Source organism: Bos taurus, chromosome 5, assembly GCF_002263795.3.
Source record: "Bos taurus isolate L1 Dominette 01449 registration number 42190680 breed Hereford chromosome 5, ARS-UCD2.0, whole genome shotgun sequence".
NCBI classification, from domain to species: domain Eukaryota; kingdom Metazoa; phylum Chordata; class Mammalia; order Artiodactyla; family Bovidae; genus Bos; species Bos taurus.
This window is the reverse complement of record NC_037332.1, coordinates 79221899-79247635: the sequence shown is the minus strand read 5'-3', so window position 1 is coordinate 79247635 and position 25737 is coordinate 79221899. Positions and strand designations below refer to the sequence as shown.

General features: G+C 39.9%; 1 long non-coding RNA gene across 1 annotated transcript in view; it reads left to right on the top strand.

Annotated features, from left to right (window-relative positions):
• Window positions 1-212: 212 nt before the first annotated feature.
• Window positions 213-25737, top strand: part of LOC132345402 (uncharacterized) — an 86900-nt gene continuing 61375 nt past the window's right edge. Inside the window, exons 1-2 of the long non-coding RNA XR_009494747.1 lie at window positions 213-298; window positions 20710-20802. This is a non-coding gene — a long non-coding RNA (uncharacterized lncRNA). The remainder of the gene's footprint in view (window positions 299-20709; window positions 20803-25737) is intronic.

The following is a 25737-nucleotide window of genomic DNA, read 5'->3' as shown; positions in this document are numbered from 1 at the left end:
GGTGGATTCTTTACCATTGAATCACCAGGGAAACCCTCTCACTATATTTTGCCCCCAAATTCCTCCAATGGTGGGCTGCTGCCACTTTGTACTCAGCACGTGGTTTTCATTGCATGTGTGCTAAGTCACTTCAGTCATATCTGACTCTTTGTGACCTCATGGACTGTAGCCCTCCAGGCTCCTCTGTCCGTGGGATTCTGTAGGCAAGAATACTGGAATGGGTTGCCATGCTCTCCTCCAGGGGATCTTCCATATCCAGGGATGGAACCCACATCTCTTACATCTCCAGCATGTGAAGGTGGGTTCTTTTCAACTCATGGTTCTTTTCCACTCAAGGCCTTGCTCATCTACACTGTGGGTGTGGAACTGTCTTACTGTTTCAGACCTTTGTCCTCGCTACAACTTCCCCCACCTTCCCCTGTCACATAGCCATAGTCTGCCCTATACCAGTGACAGTGTCTCTCAGGGAGCCCTTCCATCAGGGCACATGTCCTGCCCTCTCCCAGTGATAGCAGGCCTCTGCTTTAGGGACCTGGGCTCAGTTGCAGGGCCTGGACTCAAACAGCTGTCTCATCCCCCTTCAGCTGCAGATCACTTCGCTGCTAGCCCTCCTTCCCCAGCAGCATACCTTCATCCAACAGCAGGTGCAGGAGGGTTCCCTACCACCTTCCCCATGTCTTCAAGGTTTTGCTTCATACAAGATGGGGTTTAGTGCTTGTGTTCCAGTGAAGGGGCCTATGCCAGGTACCATTCCTGTCCCGTCTTGTGAGCACTCAGTAGAGGCCCCCAGATAAAAGCTGGTGAATGAACACAGACCCTCCTTAAGTCTGAGGCTCCCAGGGATATAACCTGACAGGTTAGTCCATACTCAGCATTTCAGAATTTGTTAAAATTTCACTTTTTCCCCTTACTTTATGGTGATTATTTCTTTCTCCCACATCATGCTAAAAGTGAAACAGTTTGTGGGTCTCAGTTTTCTGCAGAGGAATTTGTCATCCACTGGATTTCAACAAATCCTGGTAGCTTTAAAGTAACTTGTTATTTAAAAAATGCTTCATAATATATCTTAGTATTTGAATTTAATAATTTCATACTGCTATGATCTTTTCCAGTCTTTATCCAATTGCATAAAAATGTTATTATACTGTTTACAAAATATTTAAAAAAATTTTTAAGCACAATAAACTCTCTATAGATTTTGTTAACACCAAGTACCCTGAGGTAGCATTCTTAGGGTATGTGAAGGCATTGGAGAAGTAGTTGGGTATACTGATGCCCAGGCAAATGTCTTTTAGCCAGGAAGAAGTTATTTAACTAGGAACATGATCAGATATCTTCATTTTAGCATATGAGAAACAGAGATGAGGGAAGCCATTGGAGAATTTATAGAAGAAACTATATTAGACTAATATTACTGGCTTTCTAAATTATCAGCCACTTTCTATTGGGGATTATCATTAGGTAAGAGGGTTTTATTCTGAAGACTCCTGCCTCTATTATTTTTTGGACTGGTTGATTTAACCCAAGCTGGACTTTCAAATTCCTTTATGGTGAAATACAGAGAATAAAATATATGCGAGACAGCAAAAGAGACACAGATGTATAGAACAGTCTTTTGGACTCTATGGGAGAGGGTGAGGGTGGAATGATTTTGGAGAATGGCATTGAAACACGTATATTATCATATGTGAAATGAATCAACAGTCTAGGTTCAATGCATGAGACAGGGTGCTTGGGGCTGGTGCACTGGGATGACCCAGAGGGATGGGATGGGGAGGGAGGTGGGAGGGGAGTTCAGGATGGGGAACACATGTACACCTGTGGTAGATTCATGTCAATGTATGACCAAACCAATACAATATTGTAAAGTAATTAGCCTCCAATTAAAATAAATAAATTTATATTTAAAAATATATGTACATATATTTATACCTTGTGAGTCCCTAGAATATGTAGTAAAACAAAAATTATGTTGATATATTCATTTAAAAGTTTATTGGCAGCTGTGTTGGTATTTGAACTGAACTCAGCGCTAAAATGGTTTATTTCAATAAAATGTTTCTTGGCTTCATTCAGAAATTAGCACTAAGAGCTCCTTCAAATAAATCATTTGCTAAAGAGACAAAATTTCTTTAGTTTACTGGTAGCAAAATTTCTTTACTCTATGGGGTAGTTCTAGCTACTGCTGCCCTTGGTTCACTTTGCTTAATGTTAATTGGGCACTGGTGCTTGGCCATTTTTTATCACCCATATGAATTTCAGTCAATGGAAGATAAACTATTTCCTTTCTCAGTTAAAACTAATCAATTTAGGTATCTACCTTCAGATAAATGGCCAGGATCATATGTTGAAAGAGAAGATAACACAGTCTAGGCATTTCTGACTGACAAGCAATTCAGTCAGTCATAACATCTTCTTTGTTGAATATTCCATGTCTCAAGCTTTTCCATCAAAAAGTCACCATATGGAATTCTCTATCTTTAGTTAAGAGCTGTGATTTCAAGATAACCAAATATCTCTCCAGCCTTTTGTAAACACACATTAGCATTTCTCTTTTTCCCTCCCTGTCTTCCTTTATTCCTCCCTACTTTCTTCTAATGTAACCTGCCAAAAGATTGTGGTTATAATAAAAGCAGTCTCATCATAGTTCTGTTGTACAAACTCAGAAGATCTAGTAATAGTTCCTTCATGAGGACATAATTCTAGACTATGTAGCAAATCCTTAAGATCCCAAATTACCTGGTAAAAGCTCCAGTTTTTCCCCCCTGAAGATCATAGGTCACATGTTTGGGCACATGAATAATATAGGTCACATAATAAACATAGGTCACATGAACAATCTACATTCTGTAGAATGATTGTGACAGAAAACAAGAAATACATGCTAGAAACATTTTTTTAATGAAGAATTGAGAAGCCAACATTTTCAGCCAAAAAATAGGACTGTACATACAAAAATAATTGAGAATGAATATTTTAGAATTCAGCAACAAGCATCACAATTCATGATCATGATTATAAACCAATAACTGTGATTGTGACCACTATAGTTATACTTAACTGGGTACTTACTAATGGGCAGGAACTATACTAATTGTTTTGCATATTTATTTAAGTTTTACTATTGGCTCAGTGGTAAAAGAATCCACCTGCCAATGCTGGAGATGCAGGAGACCTGGGTTCAAACCTTGGGTTGGGAAGATCCCCTGGAGGAGAAAATAGCAACCCACTCTAGTATTCTTGCCTGGAAAATTCCATGGACAGAGGAGCCTGTTAGGCTATAGTCCATAGGGTTGCAAAGAGTCAGACATGACTGAGTATACACACAGCCACAGCCATTACAAAAGCATATGAAGTTTTCAGTACACAGAGTGGTGAAGAGCGTGGATTCATGCCAAAAGCCTGGGCTCCTGTTCTGTCCCACTATTTGTCAAGTGTATGAACTTGGGGAAATTTATCTTTTTAAATAGTATCTTAGTTTAATATCAAAATTAATGCAAAAATCATGATACACAAATATGTGTAATCATGGTACACAAAATATAAACATTTAGAAGGAAGATAGAATTTAACCCTGCATTTGCACAACTCGCCTCCCCCTAATCCCAGCCCTGATCCTTATTGCTCTCAAACTTCTGGGCACACTCCATCAGCATCCCTTTTCCATTTTCTTTTGCCCCAAAATATCTGCAAAGCATGGTCCCTCAACTGCTTTGACTTTTGCTCAAATATCACCTTCATAATGAGCCTTCCCTGACCCTTTATTTAAAATTGTAGTGCCCGTTACCAGCACTCCCTGTAGTCATGTACAGATGTGAGAGTTGGGCCATAAAGAAAGCTGAGAGCCAAAGAATAGATACTTTCAAACTGTGGTGCTGGAGAAGACTCTTGACAGTCCCATGGACAGCAAGGAGATCAAACCAGCCAATCATAGAGGAAATTAACCCTGAATGTTCACTGGGAAGAGTGATGCTGAACTTGAAACTCCAATACTTTGGCCCCCTGATGTGGAGAGCTTACTCATTAGAAAAGACCCTGATGCTGGGGAAGATTGAAGGCAGGAGGAGAAGGGGACAACAGAGGATGAGATGATTGGATGGTATCACTGACTCAGTGGACATGAGTTTGAGCAAATTCCAGTAGATGGTGAAGGACAGGGAAACATGTAGTGCTACAGTCCATGGGATAGCAAAGAATTGGACATGACTGGGTGACTGAACAATGAACGACAAAAAAGGATGATAAGAGTTATTTTAACAAAGTCAGTTTCTATTGATTTCTCTCAGCCTTGACTCCCTGTCTCTGGTGATATGACTGTTCCTTTCCTCCTGGTACATGGAAGGCATCTTTCACATAAGCATCATCTCTTTCTTAGGAAGAAAAGAGGAGGTCAGAGTGCTGGACAAATTTCTTAAACTTTGTGTCAGGGTCCTCATGTGCGCAGAGCAAAAATACTAGTACTTACCTCATTTGTTGTGAGGAATAAGTGAGATAATACATCAGTCAGTCAGTCAATTCAGTTGCTCAGTCATGTCCGACTCTGCGACCCCATGAACTGCAGCACGCCAGGCCTCCCTGTCTATCACCAACTCCCGGAGTTCACCCAAACCCACCTCCATCGAGTTGGTGATGCCATCAGCCATCTCATTCTCTGTCATCCCTTTCTCCTCCTGCCCCCAATCCCTCCCAGCATCAGAGTCTTTTCCAATGAATCAACTCTTGGCATGAGGTGGCCAAAGTACTGGAGTTTCAGCTTTAGCATCATTCCTTCCAAAGAACACCCAGGACTGATCTCCTTTAGAATGGACTGATTGGATCTCCTTGCAGTCCAAGGGACTCTCAAGAGTCTTCTCCAACACCACAGTTCAAAAGCATCAATTTCTTCAGCGCTCAGCTTTCTTCACAGTCCAACTCTCATGAAAAGGCTTAAAACAATCCAATGCATAGAGACAATTAATCAGTGGTAGAGCTCAGATTTTCCCATGTTTATTTTATACCAAATTGATGTTGAATTATTATTGAGAACTATATTCTTTCTACAATGTTCCTGCATTCTCTGTTGGGTACATTAGGGGAAATGGGATCATCTTCATTTGACCTGTTAAGTTAAATTTTCTCTTTTTTATGAGCTTATAGTATTTGAAAGGGAACAAAAACAGAGTATTAAGAAATAAAAAATAAAAGTATTCTGGGATAATGTACTAAAGTTCATCAGTGTTTGGGATGCTTAGAGAATACCTGGGTTAACAGTCATTCCTAAACAAAGGGTGTATTTATTTAACTGGTTAATGCCTCATTATATTAATAAAGTATTGAGAAGAACTGTTTGTGTTTATTCGTTATTTTTCTGTAACTAACAATAGTCATATATAAGCTAGAAAATGTATATTAATTTTGAAATTATTCTAAGCATCAGTCCTTATGAGGAGACTGACATTAAAGACTTGCCTTTAAAGATTTACTCTCCAAAAGAATTGCTGAAGTATTTAAAGGAAACATAAATCTGAATTTCTAGAGTATGGAGGCAACTAATCTATCGTAATTTGAGAAAGAAAGAAAACAAATTCAAATAACCATCCAGAATTGGGTGAGTGAGAAGATAATGTTGAGGTTAAGGTCTGGCGTTCCTCTGCACCTAGTGAATAGTCAATGCATTTTCGTTATTGATTGATAGAGCTTTACGTGACTGTGAGTTAAATCTTTCTCAAAAGATTTTTCTTTTATACTTTGCATTCAGCTTTAAGTAATTTTTTGTGATTGTGAAAAGAATTATGATATATACTTCAAATATGAGACATATACATTATTGGTTAAAATGGTTACTTATTTCAATTGATAACTGTAATTTGGCTTTTATGCAAAAAAAATGAGAAGTTGTCTTTCATGTCTCCAATGATTATTCATTAAATCACCTAATTTACAGCTGAGATGGTGAGTCCCCTGATCTTTCTTTAATCTTTTCAAAAAGGTGTTATCATGGTTAAAGACTAAGAGAATAGGATATCTTAAAACCTGAGCTCTTACCATTGCTTTTCTTGAAAAATCTTCAGAATAGAAAACCACCATCTGGTTTTGTTCTTCTGAAAGCTCACATCACATCACAGGTGTTTTCTTGGTCGTCCTTGAGTCAAAGGTATAATGAACTCTGTGGTGATTCTGACTTGCTTTATGACCTTGGGCAATTTTCTCACCTCTCTGGGCCTCTATTTTCTCATCTTTAAAATACTGATCATTGGAGGAAGTTAAAGATTTTGAGTATCCTCTATGATCCTTCTATATCCAAAATCTTATAAAACTGTACTATTATGTTTCTTCTTTTAAAAATTGCTATTCTTGCAATGTTGGGTGCAAAACTGGAGGTTCTACTGTGTATTGGTGGCCGAGAGGGAATCTTTGCTCTGCTGTGCTCAGTTGCTCAGTCATGTCCAACTCTTTGTGACCCCATGGACTGTAGCCCACCAGGCTCCTTTGTCCAAGGGGATTCTCCAAGCTAGAATACTGGAGTGGGTTGCCATGCCCTCCTCTAGGGGATCTTCCCAACCCAGGGATCGAACCTAGGTCTCCCGCATTTCAGGCTGATTATTTACTGTCTGAGCCACTAGGGAAGCCCATGAATACTGGAGTAGGTAGCCTACCCATTCTCCAGGGGATCTTCCTGACCCAGGAATTGAACCAGGGTGTCCTGCATTGCAAGCAGATTCTTTACCAGCTGAGCTACCAGGGAAGCTGCAGGGAATCTTTGTTGTTCTGTTCTAATAAATTTAGGCAGTCATTGGTTCATTTAGTTAGTATATACACATTCATCACTTATTGTATGTGTTTTAGGAATCATTTGCTTGTTAGAAACAAAAACACTTTCAAAACTGTTTTGCAAAAATGAAAGTTTTATTGAAAGAATACATGAGAATCTCACCGAACTCAAAGTTGCATATGTGATTATGGTTTCTGGACACAAGCAATGGTTAAGTTAAACTGTCCTATTTTTCACCTTGTCAGGAATTTGCTACTTTTCTTTTGCATTTTGCCCATGTTGTCTTCCTTCCACCACCCCCCCCTTCAAAGACTATTTGCATGATCTCTCCATTTGTCTTGAGAAGAGATGAACTAGAATTATATTGTCCTGACTCCAGATCCTCATTAAAGAGAGTGTCTAGCCCAGCATAGGTTAGATGTCTGTCTACACTCTAGTGGGAGAGTCATGTAAATATAAAGCGTAATGATAGATAAAGGCACAAGGTGCCATTGGACAACTGAATGGAGCATCTTATCCATGTGGAAGTTGGGGTGGCATCCTGACAGATAGTGAGCTGCAGAAATGGTGGAATGTCTCGGCACAAGTAGCACGAGAGGTATGAACTGAAAACAGATGTGTGTGTGACAGCTCAGAACCTGTGTAGTAAGCAGGATGAAGTGGGGGATGGAGGCAGGAACACCATTAGGAAGGAAGATGAGAGAGATGCCAAGGGGACTCCTGCCTGAGGCAACAAGTACAGTGGCGTGGACATCTTTGAGTCAGATTCCTATGTGGCAAAAAGTGATGAAGTCAGAAGGACTTGAATGTGAAGGTTAAAAATAGTCAAGTTGCTTTATAAAAACTGCTGTTTTTTAATAAACTGACAATGATAATTGTTGAGAATGCCAAAGCCCTGGTTCTGAGATGTTTGCCATAGTTGAATCCTGCATATCTGTGAAAACCCAACATTGATGATCTCTTAAAATGTTCATTTTTCCTCTGAAGAATATAAAAATGAATGGGAACTTTCTTATTATTTTATACTTTTTATAATTTTATTTCTAGCTTCTAATTAATTTTGCCATTTCTGAACACTTAGAGTTGGATACGCTTGGGTAAAATGAAAGCTGTCTACCTGCCAGAGACATTTGAGACCTTGGTTGGAAGAGAAGAAATACATTCTCACAAAACTGATAATTGGAAGTAAAACGAACACTTTGGTAGTAATGTCTTGTTTACTTGTTGTTACAAACACACATTCATAGCCTCATTTTCAGAGTTTGTTTTATCCAGTTTTGATAATGTTATTATAATAATGAAATGGCAGCTAGTTTATGTTGATAAAGGTACATCTGAATTCCCTTGCAGAATGGGGGAAAAAAAATAGAGAATGTATTTCATCTGTGGTCTGCCAGTGAAAATTAAAATACAGGCTATTTATTAAATGTACTTCCATCTGGATTATTCTTGTGTACCTGATTGATATATAAAGCCCAACTAATTATGTGATTTGGCTTGGAATTTAACTCATGCTTGCTGCATCCAGGCAGTGGGTAAACTTTGTGCTTGAACAGATGACTGCTTATTTACTTGGAAAACAAAATAGACACATGTAAGATATATTTTACTGGCCTGATTGTTAGGAGGCTGCTTTAATGTTGATCATCTTCTTAAGTGATGTAACAGGTGCATATCCCCATCAGATTATGGTTATAAATTGTCAAGAATTCACTTTGATCAAGATTATATACAAGGCCTTTAGTATCAAATCTCTTTAAATTAGGGCTTGGATAGTAAGAAACAGTTTAGTTTTCACATAAGGAAAAATTGCTTCATGACTTGAAAGGTTGTTCTGGTGTACTTATTTTTGAAAAGTGGTTCTGGCATTTCCTTTCTTGTTTATCTTTAATAATGATAGAGTAGCATAGTTTGGGCTTCCCAGATGGCTTAGTGGTAAAGAATCCTCCTGCTAATGAAGGAGATGTGGGTTTGATCCCTCAGTCGGGAAGATCCCCAGGAGAAGGAAATGGTAACCCACTCCAGGATTCTTGCCTGGGAAATCCCATGGACAGAGGTGCCTGGTGGGGCTACAGTTCATGGGGTTACAAAAGAGTCAGACACAACAACTAAACAACAACAGCATAGCTTAGTGATTAGGTACAAAGCTAGCCTCTAGGGACAGAAGTTCTGGGGCCAAGTCTCAGCTTTTTTACTGAGAAGTAGTATGAGCATAAGTTATTTTCTTACTCCAAAAATGGAATAATGGCCTCATGAAGTAGTTATAAGATTTAGGGGATTTGTTCAGTTGGTAAGTTATGTCTATTCAAACTTGAATCTCCTGCATCTTCTGCATTGACAGGTAGGTTTCTTTATTACTGAGCCACCTGGGAAGATTTCATCCTGTAGGCTGCTCCAGGTTCTGGAGGTTGCCCATTCCCATCCCCGGTATCTTCTTAGACAGCTAGAAACATTTGGTAGAGAGCACTTTTGTCTGATCTAACTTTCTTCTCATTCTGTGGGCCCTGAGTTGCTTTAGCCTGCATTTTGCCCTTGTTGGGCACTGATCATTTGACCTCCTCTTTCCCATGTTATCATCATGCTGGCAATAAGTGGGATTCTACTGTCCAGGGTCTTTGAGTTCAGCATTTTTCAAAAGGACCTTACTCATCTTTAAGTAAAATATGAAATATCACACTCCATCTCTAAGAAGCCCATATGTTTTTGAAGGACTGTAAAGTGACAGCCTGTTCACTGATAGAATGAAAACCCGGGCCCTGATTATTATATCTGGTGGGTTTTTTTTTGTAGAATTGTTCTGTTCCTCAGTAAAACAACATTGTGTGTAACATTTCTGGGGGATATACTCTTTTATTTTGGCAAGGTCATAATTATTTTTATGGGCTCTTGGCTGAAACTGTTCAAAGGTAATGCATGTCTGTGCAGGTATTTATGGTGATATGCTAAAGAAGTGCTTCTCTGTAATTGGTCATGGTCTTGTGCTAGGGAATCTTTAATTTCTTAGGAAAAAAAGTGAGGCAGGCTCACTTTATTTAATATAAATAAGAGGAAAAGGCAACCCAAGTAAGATGGTAGGTGTTGCAAGAGGGCATCAGAGGGCAGACACACTGAAACCATACTCACAGAAAACTAGTCAATCTAATCACACTAGGACCACAGCCTTGTCTAACTCAATGAAACTAAGCCATGCCCGTGGGGCAACCTAAGACAGGCGGGTCATGGTGGAGAGATCTAACAGAATGTGGTATACTGGAGAAGGGAATGGCAAACCACTTCAGTATTCTTGCCTTGAGAACCCCATGAACAGTATGAAAAGGCAAAATGATAGGATACTGAAAGAGAAACTCCCCAGATCAGTAGGTGCCCAATATGCTACCAGAGACCAGTGGAGAAATAACTCCAGAAAGAATGAAGGGATGGAGCCAAAGCAAAAAGAATACCCAGCTGTGGATGTGACTGGTGATAGAAGTAAGGTCTGATGCTGTAAAGAGCAATATTGCATAGGAACCTGGAATGTCAAGTCCATGAATCAAGGCAAATTGGAAGTGGTCAAACAAGAGATGGCAAGAGTGAATGTCGACATTCTAGGAATCAGCGAACTGAAATGGACTGGAATGGGTGAATTTAACTCAGATGACCTTTATATCTACTACTGCGGGCAGGAATCCCTCAGAAGAAATGGAATAGCCATGATGGTCAACAAAAGAGTCTGAAATGCAGTACTTGGATGAAATCTCAAAAATGACAGAATGGTCTCTGTTCGTTTCCAAGGCAAACCAATCAATATCACAGTAATCCAAGTCTATGCCCCAAACAGTAATGCTGAAGAAGCTGAACTTGAATGGTTCTATGAAGACCTACAAGACCTTTTAGAACTAACACCCAAAAGAGATGTCCTTTTCATTATAGGGGACTGGAATGCAAAAGTAGGAAGTCAAGAAACACCTGGAGTAACAGGCAAATTTGGCCTTGGTATATGGAATGAAGCAGGGCAAAGACTAATAAAGTTTTGCCAAGAAAATGCATTGTTCATAACAAACACCCTCTTCCAACAACACAAGAGAAGACTACACGTGGACATCACCAGATGGTCAATACCGAAATCAGATTGATTATATTCTTTGCAGCCAGAGATGGAGAAGCTCTATACAGTCAGCAAAAACAAGACCAAGAGCTGACTGTGGCTCAGACCATGAACTCCTTATTGCCAAATTCAGACTGAAGTTGAAGAAAGTAGGGAAAACCACTAGACCATTCAGGTATGACTTAAATCAAATTCCTTATGATTATACAGTGGAAGTGAGAAATAGATTCAAGGGCCTGGTTCTGACAGATAGAGTGCCTGATGAACTATGGAATGAGGTTCATGACATTGTACAGGAGACAGGGATCAAGACCATCCCCGTGGAAAAGAAATGCAAAAAAGCAAAATGGCTGTCTGGGGAGGCCTTACAAATAGCTGTGAAAAGAAGAGAAGTGAAAAGCAAAGGAGAAAAGGAAAGATATAAACATCTGAATGCAGAGTTCCAAAGAATAGCAAGAAGAGATAAGAAAGCCTTCTTCAGCGATCAATGCAAAGAAATAGAGGAAAACAACAGAATGGGAAAGACTAGAGATCTCTTCAAGAAAATCAGAGATACCAAAGGAACATTTCATGCAAAGATGGGCTTAATAAAGGACAGAAATGGTATGGACCTAACAGAAGCAGAAGATATTAAGAAGAGATGGCAAGAATACACAGAAGAACTGTACAAAAAAGATCTTCATGACCCAGATAATCACGATGGTGTGATCACTGACCTAGAGCCAGACATCCTGGAATGTGAAGTCAAGTGGGCCTTAGAAAGCATCACTATGAACAAAGCTAGTGGAGGTGATACAATTCCAGTTGAGCTATTCCAAATCCTGAAAGATGATGCTGTGAAAGTGCTGCACTCAATATGCCAGCAATTTTGGAAAACTCAGCAGTGGCCACAGGACTGGAAAAGTTCAGTTTTCATTCCAATCCCAAAGAAAGGCAATGCCAAAGAATGCTCAAACTACTGCACAATTGCACTCATCTCACAAACTAGTAGAGTAATGCTCAAAATTCTCCAAGCCAGGCTTCAGCAATATAAGAACCGTGAACTTCCAGATGTTCAAGCTGGTTTTAGAAAAGGCAGAGGAACCAGAAATCAAATTGTCAACCTTCACTGGATCATGGAAAAAGCAAGAGAGTTCCAGAAAAATATCTATATCTGCTTTTTTTTTAAATTTAATTTTATTTAACTTTACAATATTGTATTGTATTTCTGCTTTCTTGACTATGCCAAAGCCTTTGACTGTGTGGATCACAATAAACTGTGGAAAATTCTGAAAGAGATGTGAATACCAGACCACCTGATCTTCCTCTTGAGAAATTTGTATGCAGGTCAGGATGCAACAGTTAGAACTAGACATGGAACAACAGGCTGGTTCCAAAGAGGAAAAGGAGTATGTCAAGGCTGTATATTGTCACCCTTCTTATTTAACTTATATGCAGAGTACATCATGAAAAACGCTGGACTGGAAGAAACACAAGCTGGAATCAAGATTGCTGGGAGAAATATCAATAACCTCACATATGTAGATGACACCACCCTTATGGCAGAAAGTGAAGAGGAACTAAAAAGCCTCTTGATGAAAGTGCAAGAGGAGAGTGAAAAAGTTGGCTTAAAGCTCAACATTCAGAAAACGAAGATCATGGCATCGGGTTCCATCTCTTCATGGGAAATAGATGGGGAAACAGTGGAAACAGTGTCAGACTTTATCTTTTTGGGCTCCAAAATCACTGCAGATGGTGACTGCAGCCATGAAATTAAAATATGCTTACTCCTTGGAAGGAAAGTTATGACCAACCTAGATAGCATATTGAAAAGCAGAGACATTACTTTGCCAACAAAGGTCTGTCTAGTCAAGGCTATGGTTTTTCCAGTGGTCATGTATGGATGTGAGAGTTGGACTGTGAAGAAGGCTGAGCACCGAAGAATTGATGCTTTTGAACTGTGGTGTTGGAGAAGACTCTTGAGAGTCCCTTGGACTGTAAGGAGATCCAACCAGTCCATTCTGAAGCAGATCAGCCTTGGGATTTCTTTGGAAGGAATGATGCTAAAGCTGAAACTCCAGTACTTTGGCCACCTCATGCGAAGAGTTGACTCATTGGAAAAGACTCTAATGCTGGGAGGGATTAGGGGCAAGAGAAGAAGGGGATGACAGAGGATGAGATGGCTGGATTGCATTACTGACTCGATGGATGTGAGTCTCAGTGAACTTCAGGAGTTGGTGATGGACAGGGAGGCCTGGCATGCTGCGATTCATGGGGTTGCAAAGAGTCAGACACGACTGAGCGACTGATCTGATCTGATGCCTATTTATTTATTTTAAATAATTTAAAATTGTATTTATTTTGGGGCGTACTGGACCTTCACTGTTGTTTTGACTTTTCTCTAGTTATGGAGACTAAGGGCTACTCTATTTGCAATGTGTGGGCTTTTCATTGCCATGGCTTCTTTTGTTGTGGAGCACAGGCTCTAGGGTGTGGACTTCAGTAGTTGCAGCACATGGGGTCAGTATTTGTGGCTCCCGGGCTCTAGAGCACAAGCTCAATGGGCTAGCTGTTCCATGGCAAGTGGGATCTTCCCAGATCAGGGACTGAACCCATGTCTCCTGCACTAGCAGGTGGATTCTTTACCACTGAGTCACCAGGGAAGCCCCTGCCTCCTATTTAAAATGAAGTATAGTTGATTTATCATATTAATTTCAGGTGTATGGCATTATGATTCAGTATTTTTACAGATTGTTCTCCATTAAAAGTTATTGAAGATAAATAATTCCCTGTACTGTACAGTATATCCTGGTTGCTCATCATTTTATATACAGTATTTTGTATCTCTTAATCCCATACCCCTAACTTGCTCCCACCTTCCCTCTCCCCAACAAAGTAATGGTTAGTTTGTTTTCTATACCTATGTGTCTGTTTCTGTTTTGCTATAGACTTTCACTTGTGTTATTTTTTAGATAATACATATAAGTGATATCATACAGTATTTGTCTTTCTCTCTCTGACTTATTTCACTAAGCATAATATCCTCTAGTTCCATTCACATTGTTGCAAAGGACAGAATTTTATTCTTGTTTTGGATGAATAATATTCCATTGCATATATACCAAACCTTCTTTATCCATCCATCTGCTGATGGACACTTGGGTTGCTTCTATATCTTGGCTATTGTTGATAGTGCTGCCCTAAACACTGAGGTGCATGTATCTTTTCAAACTGGTGTTTGCATTTTTCTAGATGTATACCCAAGAATAGAATCGCTGGGTTGTGTGGCAGGTCTATTTTTTAAAAAAAAATTATTATTATTATTTTACTTTACAATATTGTATTGGTTTTGCCATACATCATTTCTAGGGAATCCTCCATATCATTTCCCATACTGGCTGCACTAATTCATATTCCCACTAACAGAGTACAAGGGTTCCCTTTTCTAAGCATCCTCACGAGCATTTATTATTTGTAGACATTTTGATGCTAGTCATTCTGACTGATGTGAGGTGATTTCTCATTTTGATTTTGACTTGCATTTCCCTGGTGATTAATGATGTTGAGAATCTTTTCACATGCCAATTGGCCATCTGTATATCTTCTTTGGAAAAATGTTTATTCAGGTCTTCTGCCTGTTTCTTTTCTTTTTTCTTTTTTGATTGGGTTTGTTTTTATTATTTTTTTGATATTGTGTTGCATGAGCTGTTTGTATATGTTGAATATTAACCCCATATCCATCATATCATTTGCAAATATTTTCTCCAGTTCCTTCTGTGGTCTTTTCATTTTGTTGGTGGTTTCCTTTCAGTTTAATTAGATCCCATTTGTTTATTTTTATTTCATTTCTTTTGCCTTAGGAGACAGATTCAAAAAAATATTGCCACAATTTATGTCAAAGAATGTTCTGCCTATGTTCTTTTTTAGGAGATTGATGGTTTCTGGTCTTACATTTAGCTCTCTAATTAATTTTGAGTTTAGTTTTGTATGTGGTGTTAGAGAATGTTCTAATTTCATTCTTTTACATGTGGTTTGTCCAGTTTTCCCAGCACAACTTATTGAAGAGACTTCTTTCTACTGTATTTTTTTGCCTCCTTTGTCATAGATTAGTTGGCTGTAGGTGTGTGGGTTTATTTCTGAGCTCATTATTTTGTTCCATTGCCTGTCCTTAATTATCAATAAATGGCTCAAAGTATGAACTTATTTTCCAGGTTACAGTGAAACGATAAGAGTTTCAAAATTCATAAACTTCCTCCTAAAGCTCTAGCCCCTCTCAATGTCTTCATGCAAGAATAACATACAAGAAACTGACAAATTTTATTTTGTCAAGGTCCAAAATGTATGATCATCATGATCATCACCTTCATGCTTCTCTGGGCCACCATACCACTGGGAACTGCAAGTGAGAAGAGCTGCCCTGTGGCCCAGGCTCTCTGGTTCGAATAGACTGAGAGGACCAATTCGTTTCCTGCTTCTCATTCTATTTTTGTTTCTCACTGCTATGAGAAGACTAGAATTCCCAGCTTATGCATCAGTGCTCATATTCTCACCCTATTCTGGATATCCCCTTCCTTTTCATGCCATCCCAAACACCTCCATTGTGCACCTCACAACTGTCTTTAGCCAGCTTCTCCGTTCTGCATTCTCTTCACCTACTTTGACCAAGTGAAACCTAAATTTCCTCTGATGACACTGCAGTCCTCTTGAGTAAAGGCCATAATTTTTTTCTCTCCAGTAATACGCTGTGGTTGGTAGAAATGAACTGGATATCCTATACTGGCATCTTATCACCTCTTCTCCATCTTCCTTCAAAAGAGAAGCACCCCACAATAATTCTTTTTGTTGCTGTCATTGGTTGCCCACACATGTAGTTATTGTGGCAGGCTGGTTAAAAATGTATGCTCTGGAGTCCAATATTGCCTGGGTTTGAATTCCAAGGCTCCTACTTGTATGAGTTCTGGTATGCCGCTTAATTTCTGTGCTTCAGCTTCCTTGTCAGGAAAATGAAGTTTCTTATGAGAAGCAGGATAATAAATGAAAGGTTCTTAAAACAATGTTTGAAACATAGTATATGATTGATAAATGTGAGATATTATTTTTAAAAGTAATTTTCACTTCCATATGCTTATCTTCATCAATGACTATAGTGTATCTAAAGTCTGAATTTTAGGCAAAGTGCCTTCTTCCCTTCCAGCTTACTTCCTCTGATGTTTCCTCTAGCATTTCTTCCTTTCCACCAGGATCACCAAGTTTCACATCCTATTGCATTTAACTTCCAATCAGTATCCACATCATTGCTACCTTTCTTGGTCATGTTAGAACCTATGGGCCATCTTTGGAGTTCCTGTAATTTAATATTAACTCCCTTCTTGCTCTCTCCTTTCTTCATATTCATCTGGCAAAACCACAACTTTACTTAACCTGTTTTCATATCTATTCTGCTAGATCCAAGCAACTAAATATTCAAGGAAAAAGACACATAACTTTCAGATTAATGAATATAAATCTCAAATGACAACCCAATGCTACCCATCAATCTTACTGAACTTTCTAGTCCATTCATTTTTACATACTCCAAAATGATTGTCTCACATCTTCTCTCTCTTTCAACCTATAACTCTCCTGCCACTTCATCCTTTTATTTTTCTGATTATCTTTCTAATACATTGACTCTTTCCCCTTTGTCTTCTTTGCTTGCTACCTATTAATATTGTAATTGTTCTGCTTAATAAATCCCTCAAAACTTAATGGCTTTAAATGATCATTCCTGATTATCTTTCTCAGTTTTTGTGGGTCAGGAATTTGGGAGTGACTTGGGGTATCATGTAGTTGCAATCAGTTGTTAGCAGGGTCTGCAGTCATCTGAAGGCTTAACTTGGACTGACTCACTCATATGGCTTCTCTATGGTGCTACTTGAGTATCCTCACAACATGGTAACTGACTTTCCTTTGAGTAAGCAGAGATGCTGCGATGCTTTATATGACCAAACCTTGAAAGTCTTGCACCTTTACTTCTACAGTGTTTTGTTGGTCACACACACTAACCCTGATTTGTTGTTGGTGGAGTGTTGGAGTCACTGCCCAAGGGCATGGATACCAGGACATGAGGATACCAGGAGATGAGCCATCTTAGAGATTGTTACCACTACAAATCAGCTTGATGGCTAAATAATGACATTCCCTGTATCTCTGCATAGACATTTCTTTTTTTCTGTATCTATACTCTCTCCTCTGGTGCTCTTATCTAGTCTTATGGTATTATATATCATATATAAGCTGTTGACACTCAAGTTTATCTCCACGCCTAAACACAAGAGCTGTACATTCAAATTCTCACTTGACATTTTCAGTTAGATGTCTGATAGGTGTTTAAAACTTCCTTCTCAAATATCTCCTAAGCTTCCTTATCTCATGGAATGACATCAGCATCTGTCCAGTCACTCAAGTCAGAAATCTGAATTTTACCTTTCCCTGATGTAATTCTTAACAATACCTTTCAACCATACCTAAATTTGTCTACTTTGCTTCATCTCTGTTGACACTTTCCTAATCCAACACATCTTTATCTCTCGTCTAATCTAGATCAAGAGCTCCTGACTGGCCTTTCTACTTCCCATTATTCACTCACTAGAGAGATCTTTTAAAAAGAGTATTATTATATTATGTCTTTGTTGTCATTGTTCAGTCACTAAGCTGTGTCTGACTTTTCGTGACACTGTGGATTATAGCTCCTCTGTCCATGGGGTTTCCCAGACCAAGAATACTGGAGTGGGTAGCTATGCCCTCCTCCAGGGGATCTTCCTGACCCAGGGTTTGAACCTGGGCTTCTCTTGCATTGGCAGTCGGGTTCTTTACCATTAGCACTACCTGGGAAGCCCTTAATGTGTTTCAACACCTCTCTTGGCTTCCCATTTCACTTAGAATGACATCCCACTTCCTCACCTCACCTAAAAGACCTTCCATGCGTGGCATCTGCACACCTCTCTGACCCTGTTTCCTATCACGTCTTCCCTTGTTTACAACATTCCATTCACCCTTGGTTACTTTCTGATCTTGAAACATGCCAGCACATCCCAAAACATGGCCTTTTGTGCTGGTTTTCACTCTGAAATGCTCTTGCCCTGGATCTTGGTGGTGTCATTCTTTTCTCATCATTCAGGTCTTGGCTTACGTGTCCAGAGAGGACAGTAAGGCCTCCTCAGAGAGGCCAGTCCTTCTCATACAATCTAAAGCAGCTCCAGGTCATTCTCTAACACATTTTATTTTCTGCATAACACTTAATGACACGGGCAATTTCTTGCTCCTTTGTCTGATGTTTGTACCCTTCAGTAGAATGTAAGCTCCATAAATGCAGAGGCCTTAAGTCCTTTGTTCATTACTGTATTTCCAGTACCTAGAGTAGTGCTTGGCTTATGTTAAAGACTCAGAAAATGAGTAGTTGAATGGAATAATGAACAGTTGTTAACTGGTCACTCACTAAGGTAACCTTCTTTGAATCATTTAAATTGAATTATACCTGGAAATAATAATAATAATTATATAGATAGATAGATATGAACTATTTAATTGGAAGACAAGTCTTTGGCACATTCTGGTCCAGAGAAAACAATTCAAAGAGGCATCTTCTTTTCTTCTGTAAGGCAAATATTGTCTTCTTAATACATAACATTTTTCTTTGCTTTTATGCATTCTGTTGTAAGAATTGAATACTCTTTATTGTTCTTGGTATTTAAGGAAATTTACCTACATTTTAAGAATGTTATAATTTCTGTTATAGATAATTATGCCTTTGGGGTACTACAGGCTTAAGGAGTCTTGTGTTAACAAAAATGTGTGTTCATTTATGCTGTTTGCTATGGCATTTTGGGGCTTCCCTAGTGGCTCAGCAGTTAAAAAAAAAAAAAAAAAAAAGGCCATCTGCAATGCAGGACATGTAGCTTGATCCAAAAGTCTACAAGCAATAAATGCTGGAGTTCAGTTCAGTTCAGTCGCTCAGTCATGTCCGACTCTTTGCGACCCCACGAATCACAGCAAGCCAGGCCTCCCTATCCATCACCAACTCCCGGAGTTCATTCAGACTCACATCCATCGAGTCAGTGATGCCATCCAGCCATCTCATCCTCTGTCGTCCCCTTCTCCTCCTGCCCCCAATCCCTCCCAGCATCAGAGTCTTTTCCAATGAGACAACTCTTCTCATGAGGTGGCCAAAGTACTGGAGTTTCAGCTTTAGCATCATTCCTTCCAAAGAAATTCCAGAGCTGATCTCCTTCAGAATGGACTGGTTGGATCTCCTTGCAGTCCAAGGGACTCTCAAGTGTCTTCTCCAACACCACAGTTCAAAAGCATCAATTCTTTGGTGCTCAGCCTTCTTCACAGTCCAACTCTCACATCCATACATGACCACAGGAAAAACCATAGCCTTGACTAGACAGACCTTTGTTGGCAAAGTAATGTCTCTGCTTTTGAATATGCTATCTAGGTTGGACATAACTTTCCTTCCAAGGAGTAAGCGTCTTTTAATTTCATGGCTGCAGTCACCATCTGCAGTGATTTTGGAGCCCCCCAAAATAAAGTCTGACACTGTTTCCACTGTTTCCCCATCTATTTCCCATGAAGTGATGGGACCAGATACCATGATCTTTGTTTTCTGAATGTTGAGCTTTAAGCCAACTTTTTCGCTCTCCACTTTCACTTTCATCAAGAGGCTTTTGAGTTCCTCTTCACTTTCTGCCATAAAGGTGGTGTCATCTGCATATCTGATGTTATTGATATTTCTCCCGGCAATCCTGATTCCAGCTTGTGTTTCTTCCAGTCCAGCATTTCTCACGATGTACTCTGCATAGAAGTTAAATAAACAGGGTGACAATATACAGCCTTGACGTACTCCTTTTCCTATATGGAACCAGTCTGTTGTTCCATGTCCAGTTCTAACTGTTGCCTCCTGACCTGCATACAGATTTCTCAAGAGGCAGGTCAGGTGGTCTGGTATTCCCATCTCTTGAAGAATTTTCCACGTTTATTGTGAACCACACAGTCAAAGGCTTTGGCATAGTCAAGAAAGCAGAAATAGATGTTTTTCTGGAACTCTCTTGCTTTTTCCATGATCCAGCAGATGTTGGCAATTTAATCTCTGGTTCCTCTGCCTTTTCTAAAACCAGCTTGAACATCTGGAAGTTCATGGTTCATGTATTGCTGAAGCCTGGCTTGGAGACTTTTGAGCATTACTTTACTAGCGTGTGAGATGAGTGCAATTGTGTGGTAGTTTGACATTCTTTGGCATTGACTTTCTTTGGGATTGGAATTGAAAACTGAGCTTTTCCAGTCCTGTGGCCACTGCTGAGTTTTCCAAATTTGCTAGCATATTGAGTGCAGCACTTTCACAGCATCATCTTTCAGGATTTGAAATCGCTCAATTGGAATTCCATCACCTCCACTAGCTTTGTTCATAGTGATGTTTTCTAAGGCCCACTTGACTTCACATTCCAGGATGTCTGGCTCTAAGTCAGTGATCACACCATCGTGATTATCTGGGTCATGAAGATCTTTTATGTACAGTTCTTCTGTGTATTTTTGCCACCTCTTCTTAACATCTTCTGCTTCTGTTAAGTCCATACGATTTCTGTCCTTTATCGAGCTCATCTTCACATGAAATGTTCCCTTGGTATCTCTAATTTTCTTGAAGAGATTTCTAGTCTTTCCCATTCTGTTGTTTTCCTCTATTTCTTTGCATTGATTGGTGAGGAAGGCTTTGTTATCTCTCCTTGCTATTCTTTGGAACTCTGCATTCAGATGCGTATATCTTTCCTTTTCTCCTTTGCTTTTCGCTTCTCTTCTTTTCACAGCTATTTGTAAGGCCTCCCCAGACAGCCATTTTGCTTTTTTGCATTTCTTTTAGGAATGGCAGCTGCGCAGGCACAGGAGGGCCTAGAGGAGCTATCACATGTTGAAGGTCAGGAGGGCAGCAGTGAGGACATAACCCTCGTCCAAGGTAAGGAGCAACGGCTGTGCTTTGCTCGAGCAGTTGTGAAGAGATACCCCATGGCCAGGGTAAGAGAAACCCAAGTAAGATGGTAGGTGTTGAAAGAGGGCACCAGAGGGCAAACACACTGAAACCATACTCACAGAAAACTAGTCAATCTAATCACACTAGGACCACAGCCTTGTCTAACTCAATGAAACTAAGCCATGCCTGTGAGGCCACCCAAGACGGGCAGGTCATGGTGGAGACATCTGTCAGAATGTGGTCCACTGGAGAAGGGAATGGCAAACCACTTCAGTATTCTTGCCTTGAGAACCCCATGAACAGTATGAAAAGGCAAAATGATAGGATACTGAAAGAGAAACTCCCCAGCTCAGTAGGTGCCCAATATGCTACTGGAGAAGAGTGGAGAAATAACTCCAGAAAGAAAGAGGGATGGAGCCAAAGCAAAAAGAATACCCAGCTGTGGATGTGACTGGTGATAGAAGCAAGGTCCGATGCTGTAAAGAGCAATATTGCATAGGAACCTGGAATGTCAGGTCCATGAATCAAGGCAAATTGGAAGTGGTCAAACAAGAGATGGCAAGAGTGAATGTCGACATTCTAGAAATCAGCGAACTAAAATGGACTGGAATGGGTGAATTTAACTCAGATGACCTTTATATCTACTACCACGGGCAGGAATCCCTCAGAAGAAATGGAAGTGAAGTGAAGTGAAGTCGCTCAGTCATGCCCGACTCTTTGCGACCCCATGGATAGTAGCCTGCATCAAGCTCCTCTATCCATGAGATTTTCAAGGCAAGAATTACTGAAGTGGGTTGCCATTTCCTTCTCCAGGGAATCTTCCCAATCCAGGGATTGAACCCAGGTCTTCCGCATTGCAGGCAGATGCTTTAACCTCTGAGCCACCTCTGCCTCAGAAGAAATGGAGTAGCCATCATTGTCAACAGAAGAGTCCAAAATGCAGTACTTCGATGCAATCTCAAAAACGACAGAATGATCTCTGTTCGTTTCCAAGGCAAACCATTCAATATCACAGTAATACAAGTCTATGCCCCAACCAGTAACGCTGAAGAAGGGGAAGTTGATGGTTCTATGAAGACCTACAAGACCTTTTAGAACTAACACCCCAAAAAGATGTCCTTTTCATTATAGGGGACTGGAATACAAAAGTAGGAAGTCAAGAAACACCTGGAGTAACAGGCAAATTTGGCCTTGGAATATGGAATGAAGCAGGGCAAGACTAATAGAGTTTTGCCAAGAAAATGCACTAGTCATAGCAAACACCCTCTTCCAACAACACAAGAGAAGACTCTACATATGGACATTACCAGATGGTCAACACCAAAATCAGATTGAATATATTCTTTGCAGCCAAAGATGGAGAAGTTCTATACAGTCAACAAAAACAAGACCAGGAGCTGACTGTGGCTTAGATCATGGACTCCTTATTACCAAATTCAGACTGAAGTTGAAGAAAGTAGGGAAAACCCCTAGACCATTCAGGTATGACCTAAATCAAATCCCTTATGATTCTACAGTGGAAGTGAGAAATAGATTTAAGGGCCTAGATCTGATAGATAGAGTGCCTGGTGAACTATGGAATGAGGTTCGTGACATTGTATAGGAGACAGGGATCAAGACCATCCCCATGGAAATGCTAGAGAGGATGTGGAGAAAAGGGAACCCTCTTACACTGCTGGTGGGAATGCAAACTAGTACAGCCACTATGGATAACACTATGGAGATTCCTTTAAAAACTGGAAATAGAACTGCCTTATGACCCAGCAATCCCACTGCTGGGCATACACACCGAGGAAACCAGAATTGAAGGAGACACGTGTACCCCAATGTTCATCACAGCACTGTTTATAATAGCCAGGACATGGAAGCAACCTAGATGTCCATCAGCAGATGAATGGATAAGAAAGCTGTGGTACATATACACAATGGAGTATTACTCAGCCTTTAAAAAGAATACATTTGAATCAGTTCTAATGAGGTGGATGAAACTGGAGCCTATTATACAGAGTGAAGTAAGCCAGAAAGAAAAATACCAATACAGCATACTAATGCACATATATGGAATTTAGAAAGATGGTAACGATAACCCTGTATGCAAGACAGCAAAAGAGACACAGATATATAGAACAGTCTTTTGGACTCTGTGGGAGAGGGAGTGGGGAGATGACTTGGGAGAAAGGCATTAAAACATGTATAATATTATATAAGAAATAAATCGCCAGTCCAGGTTTGATGCAGGATACAGGAAGCTGGGGCTGGTGCACTGGGAAGACCCAGAGGGATGGTATGGGGAGGGAGGGGGAAGGGGGGCTCAGGATTGGGAACATGTGTACACCCGTGGTGGATTCATGTTGATGTATGGCAAAACCAATACAATATTGTAAAGTAAAAAAAAAAGAAAAGAAAAAAAGAAATGTCCTATGATATTGTTTACCTTTTAGACTTTTTTTTTTCTTTTTTCCTCTCTTATCACCTGAGGAAATACATGCTGCATAGTTGACACTCAGTCTGGATCGGTGGGTACCTTCTCCTCTTCATGCTGGCCTGAGACCCACCTGAGTGAGCAGGACACTGAAATTATGTGTTGGTTAACTTGCCTCCATTCCATTAAATTTTATGTCAGGATGTTTTATGAAACATAGCTAATTCTGTGAGTTTAACTACACAAATATTTGTTGATGTTTGTTCAACACCTGCTAATCAGATACAATTCTGAATTCAGTAACAAATACCCCATAGATTTTAGACATTTCCAGAATAATTAATGATACCAGCTGTAACAGTTATTAGAGTTCTATCAGAGATACAAAGCTATATTTATATCCACATTTATATATATATCTATAGTTGATCCTCGTTATTTCTGGATACCATATTTGTGAATTCACCTACTTGCTAAAATTTTTTGCAACCCCCAAGTCAATATTTGCAATGCTTTTGTGATCACTTTTGGACATTCACAGCGTGACAAAAAATTGCCTTTCATGTATGTTCCCAACTGAGGGTAGAGGTTAGATGCCCTGAATTCTTGCTTAAATTCTCATACTGTGAACAAAAGGGTTTTTTGGTGGGGGGGGGATGGGGAGCACAGTCTAAAGTCTAATGTACCATATTTTTCATACTTTTGTTCGTTTTTTTGGTGATTTCACTGTTTAAAGTGGCCTTTAAGTATAGTGCTGAAGGGCTGCACAGTGTTCTTAAGCACAGGAAGACTGTGATCTGCCTTATGGAGAAAAATCTGTGTTCTGGACAAGCTTCCCTTGGCCATGAGTCATAGTGCTATTGGCTGTGAGATCAATGTTTATAAGTCTGCAATAGGATACATCCATAAATAGGAAAAAGAAATTCACTGCTTTGCACATGAAACCACTCTTCAAAGTGTTAAGATAAAACTAGAGTGTGTGATGAAGCTATGGAAATGATGATAAAGTGGCTAAGATAATGCATTCATGAGCTAATGACCCATTAAAAGAGCATAGTGGACAGCAATGACGTGAGGTTGAGAGCCAAAGAAATTTAAAGCCATGTTACCCATGACTAGAAAAACATTTCTGGGCTAGTGCTACCTTGCTGACGCATTTCAAAAGATGATACAGTATTAAAAAAAAATGTTGAAGATGAGGTAAGTTCTGCAGATCAAGAAGCTATAAGAAGAATTTTAAAAATACCTGCTAAATGGTTGACAAGAAAAGGGTTATGTGAAACAGCAGATTTTCAGCATTGATGAGGCTGGCTTCTTTTGCAAGGACAGTTCAGTTCAGTTCAGTCTCTCAGTCGCATCCGACTCTTTGTGACCCCATAAACTGCAGCACGCCAGGCCTCCCTGTCCATCACCAACTCCTGGAGTTCACCCAAACGCAGGTTCATTGAGTCGGTGATGCCATCCAACCATCTTATCATCTGTCGTTCCCTTCTCTTCCCGCCCTCAATCTTTCCCAACAATAGGGTCTTTCCCAATGAGTCAGCTCTTTGCATCAGGTGGCCAAAGTATTGGATTTTCAGCTTCAACATCAGTCCTTCCAATGAACACCCAGGACTGATCTCCTTTAGGATGGACTGGTTGGATCTCCTTGCAGTCCAAGGGACTCTCAAGAGTCTTCTCCAACACCACAGTTCAAAAGCATCAATTCTTTGATGCTCAGCTTTCTTTATAGTCCAACTCTCACATCCATACATGACTACTGAAAAAACCATAGCCTTGACTAGAAGGACCTTTGCTAACAAAGCAATGTCTCTGCTTTTTAATATAATGTCTAGGTTGGTCATAACTTTCCTTCCAAGGAGTAAGCGTCTTTTAATTTCATGGCTGCAATCACCATTTGCAGTGATTTTGGAGCCCATGAAAATAAGGTCTCACACTGTTTCCGTTGTTTTTCCATCTATTTGCCATGAAGTGATGGGACTAGATGCCATGATCTTAGTTTTCTGAATGTTGAGCTTTAAGCCCACTTTTCCCACTATCCTCTTTCACTTTCAAGAGGCTCTTTAGTTCTTCCTCACTTTCTGCCATAAGGGTGGTGTCATCTGCATATCTGATGTTATTGATATTTCTCCCAGCAATCTTGATTCCAGCTTGTGCTTCTTCCAGCCCAGCATTTCTCATGATGTACTCTACATGTAAGTTAAATAAGCGGAGTGACAATATACAGCCTTGATGTACTCCTTTTCCTATTTGGAACCAGTCTGTTGTTCCATGTCCAGTTCTGACTGTGGCTTCCTGACCTGCAAACAGGTTTCTCAAGAGGCAGGTCAGGTGGTCTGGTATTCCCATCTCTTAAAGAATTTTCCACAGTTTATTGTGATCCACACAGTCAAAGGCTTTGGCATAGTCAATAAAGTAGAAATAGATGTTTTTCTGGAGCTCTCTTTGTTTTCCAATGATCCAGCAGATGTTGGCAATTTGATCTCTGGTTCCTCTGC